At 34.3% G+C, this 4860-nt stretch overlaps 1 protein-coding gene across 7 annotated transcripts in view; it reads left to right on the forward strand.

Moving 5' to 3' along the window:
- The window catches only part of LOC128249887 (uncharacterized), a 24894-nt gene that overhangs the window by 16770 nt on the left and 3264 nt on the right, over positions 1-4860 (forward strand). The window lies entirely within an intron of this gene.

A 4860-nucleotide genomic window follows, 5' to 3' on the forward strand; every position in this document is an offset into this window, starting at 1 on the left:
TATATATATATATATATATTTAGGTATGTATTTATGTATATACGTACGCATAAATGTATGTATGCAGATGCATATGTAATATATACGTATTTACGATTTAACTGATATTCCAAAAAAGTAACGTAAGCTATCATTTGATCTTAAAATTGTGGTTATATTTCCGAAAACCCTAAAGGAATTATTTCAAGTTGGCTAATGAAAACAGCATGGAAATTCAAGACAAATACTTTTTTTTTAAAGCTCTTCCTGATATCACATTTTCTATTATTTATTATGTGATATGTGCCGCCTATGTGGGATTTAGTTAATTTGCTTATTTAAATTTGTACTGGCGAAAAGGGTGGCTGTCATGAACTATATATGTTTTTTAAAGTATTTTGGTTATCCCAGCTTTTATCAATTTAAACAATGTCTGTGTTTTAATTCATTGTTCTGCAAATTATCGACAAATTTGATCTTACAAAACATTATATTAGTAAAAGTTAGAAGAGAATAGATCGAGATATATTTTACATAGAGAGGTAGGGCAAGCTGTCATCTTTCTTATGAGATATCCTACATGAACGCATATTCATCATTAATACTAGAACATAATGCAAAGCAATTTTTTCCCAACAGCAACCACAATATATGTGATATATATTGCCTAAAATCAACTACACTCTAATTAACTTTAGCATCGACAAACTTGATAATTAAATATTAGCTTAAGTACAATGATAAAACTTAACAAATATTTCAAATCATCTGCACATATAAAGTATAATCTTGAACACAAAAAGCGACGATTTTCATGTAAATTTTTCACTATTATATTATAGTGCGATCGTGGGTGTATGGTACTGTATAAGGTACTGTTTACACAAAATTGTTATGGATTACCAAGCATATATATATACTAGCTCGAGATATATATATATATATATATATATATATATATATATATATACACACGTATATATGTGTGAGAGAGAGAGAGAGCGAGTGAGAATGTGTGTGTGTGTGGATGTGTGAGAGAGAGTGAGAGTCTGATTGTAATCGACCGTTATTGATTAGGGCATACAGATGTATATTTAAATACATATTAGATATTAAAGTAATTGGGGCTTGGGACAAAAGGAGTCCAGTACATAGTGGCTCATGCATGCAAAATAAAAATTCATAGACACTCATATCTACGCGCAGACATACATTTATATACATAAGCATATGCATGTACAAACACAAACTATATACAGACATATACGTATGGATATACAATCTCACATGTAGATAAACTGACATGCGTAAAATAAACATGTAAAATCAGTGAGTTTTAGAAGTGCATAGAGGAGAGGTATAGACTAAATATTTAGAAGGATTTCGTGATTTTATTACATGCACTGGATTTTAATTAAAAATGCAAGATTTACATATATAAATTCTGGATCAAATATGTATTGTATTAAATTAATAGGGTTTCGTATTCTGTAGATAATTAATTCAGGAATTTAGATGTAAAAGATCAAAATAATTCTTAAATATATGTGATGTAATGAAATTTATCAAAAAGATATGTATGAACACTAAGACAAGGAGAGAATTTCTCAACACTCATTTATTAGTTTTCTTTTAGTAAAAATAAGAATTAGATAGTATTCGGTTGTACGAAGATCACAGTATTTATCTGGGAGATGGATGGGTTTCATCGAACGTTCGGTAGACTTTCGAAGAGAAAGTTCTAACCACTGTTTCAACTGTGGCTTGGTATGATGATCTTTTTTCCTTTTGCAGTGATTATTAAATTTACACTATTCTTTAATTCTAATATCGCAAAACTTAGTAATGTTTCGAGAGGGGAGTTCATGTTGCTTTGGGCGAGTGTTCTCCCCTTGATTGTTAAATTGATTTGTTGTATGTTTAGCATAAAATGTACGTTTTTATGCATTTATGTATATGTGTGCATTTGTGCGTATGCGTGAGAGAGTATGTGTGAAAGAAAGAGAGTGAAGGCTGTGTTATCATGTAGACGTACATACATAATTACATATGCATAGATCATTATATGAATGTATATATGTATGCGTGTGTATATGTACGAGAGAGTGATGCCTAAGTTGCACTCACTCTCACCCTTTCTGTTTTTTTCTCTCTCTCTGTGTCTCACAAACACACACGCACACACTTCCATTTCATACACATGTACATACATCTTTTAATTTCTCCTCTCTTTCGCTTTAAAAGAAAACTAAGTAAATAAATTTTTTACGGAAATTAACGAACAAAACCGAAAGTTCATTTTTGCATTTCCTCACGTTCAACCAAAATAATGCCAAAACATGCGATTCTAAAAACAACATTCAGCAGCAAAAGGACAACCGCAGAGAATATCATAAAAATTATTAGAATTGGGAATCAAATGTGAAAATATCAAGTGGCTAGCGGTAAACCACCCCGAGGGCGGTCTTTCAGCTAGTATATTATAACATAAAAGAATTGAAAATCAATACATATATGACGACGAGAAAACGCACAAACACGTACATATATATATGCGATAAACTCTGCGATGGTAAAAAAAAAAAAAAATTTCATTGTAACAGATAATAGCGACGAGTTTATCACTATTTTGTCTTCCTTTGTAAATTTCTCACAAATAAATTTTGAAGTCGTTTAATATAACAATAACAGAATAGTACAAAAGAGTATATAGTCTAAAAACGTCTCCGTTTTTCAAATGAAAGGCACGGAAGATATGGAACCGAATATCGAAACACGCTGCATACATACATACATACATACATGCTGCTTGCATATATTGCATATATGGGTGCAGAACGTCTCTAACGGTGCAAATAGCATATTCGGCCTATTTTGCTTTATGATTTCAATAAAGGCAACAACGCAACGCAATGTGCGAGGAATATTTATACAGTGTATGGGGATATGACAAGAAGCGTACACCAGTGTCGAGGGTGGTCCCAGAAATTCCGAGCCGGAAACTACAGCCTAGAAGACGAGCATCGTCTTGGTATATTGGTAAAGATCAGTGATGACATCCTGTAATACCTGATGGAACAAAATCCCGTCGTTAATCTTGAAAACCGAGCAGAGAAGCTTCGATTTGCTCTTTCAACCATCGATACCTTTATGCTCTCGGAAAATAAACAAATTTTGTCCATGGGTTCCTCATAAATTCTCCGAGCCTAATTGCGCGCAGAGAATGAATGTATGTCCTTCTTGGACAGAATATTGACTAGTGAAAAGAAATGGGTTCTCTATCAAATGTCAAGTACCAAAACAGTGGGTAGAGATATGAGAAACACCGTCACCCTAGACTAAAGTGATTTTCACCAACGTAAGGTGTTGTAATTTGTTTGGTGGGATATGAAATATTTAACTCTGAACTTTAAACCTAATCCAAACGAAAACAAAGATCTACTTCGAACAACTTGAGCGGCTTAAGTGAGTGCTAGAAAAAAACGACCATTTTTATCTTCCAGACGACCATCTTTGGTTTGAGAATAATGCTCGGCCACATACTACAACGATGGCATGACATTCGAACGATTGATACAGTTTGAATGGGAAAGGATGCTCCATACACCATATTTGCTGGACATTGCCCCATTTGATTATCATTTATTCCGCGATCTCCAAAATAATTTGGACGAAAAATAAAACAAACATATATATATACTTTTTCCAGGGACGCCTTCGCATCGAAGATTGGTGATTGTCGTACGCTCACGAAGGGTAAATACTCCGAAACTCGTGTCCGAGCGTATCATGTCAGATCAACGATGAGAAGGATGACTTCCCTTTGCAAATAACGACAGGGCATAGATGTGTGCCAATAGCCAGCTAGAAGAGACGTTCTCCTGGGGCTAAAAGCAACAGTAACATTCACCCTTAGGGTTTAGCCATATTTAAGTGGCAAATATACTTCACGTTGTCGTGCAGTTACTGTTTATATCTCGTTCAGAGATTTAACATATATATATATATATATATATATATATATACACATATATATGTGTGTGTGTGTGTGTGTGTGTGTGAAGTACATTACAAATCAGTGTGAATCTTCCTTCAAAGACCGCTTTCAATGTTAACCAGCCAAACTAGCGCATAATAGGAAAATACAATGAATTAAGTTTTAGCTTCTCTCATTTTTGGTTTACTAAAATTCACTCAAAAGTACTTGGACGCTGCGAGTGTAACACAGAGGACATTAGCGCAATGTGCAATGAAGTGGGGCTGAACCCGGAAACATAGGATTTGGTCGCAAACTCTTTATCACTAACCAACCCTTAGGTAAACACAAACAAAACATACACAGACACCCATACACCTATGCGCAATTTCATGCGTACGTGTTGATTAGCAACATTAAGTGTTGGCAATATAAACTGCCATTTTAAACATAATATATTACCATGCAATAAACAACGAGAGAATATAAATTTTGTTTCCAATTTACCCTTAAGCAAACATCTGTTTCAGAGCTTTTAATTCTGCAAACAAAGCTGTACGTAGTAGAAACGGCAACACCAAATATAGAGAGCTTGGGACAGTATCTTAAATACAATGAAAAGTATTATAAGCCTACTGTTCATTATTTTTGGTAAGACGTTCTTTCAAAAACCGGTACTCATAAGGCAACGGGTGACACGGCCAGGAACAAACAGACGCAAAGAAATGCATGAATGTACATATGTCTATATGTAACTATCTATCTGTCTGTCTGCCTGTCTGTTTGTCTGTCTGTCTGCATGTCTGTGTGTCTGTCTGTCTGTCTCTCTCTCTCTCTTTTTTTCTCTCTCTCTTTCTTTCTCTCTCTCTCTCTCTCTCTCTCTCTCTCTCTCTCTCTCTCTCTCT

Source organism: Octopus bimaculoides, chromosome 18, assembly GCF_001194135.2.
Source record: "Octopus bimaculoides isolate UCB-OBI-ISO-001 chromosome 18, ASM119413v2, whole genome shotgun sequence".
Classification (NCBI taxonomy): domain Eukaryota; kingdom Metazoa; phylum Mollusca; class Cephalopoda; order Octopoda; family Octopodidae; genus Octopus; species Octopus bimaculoides.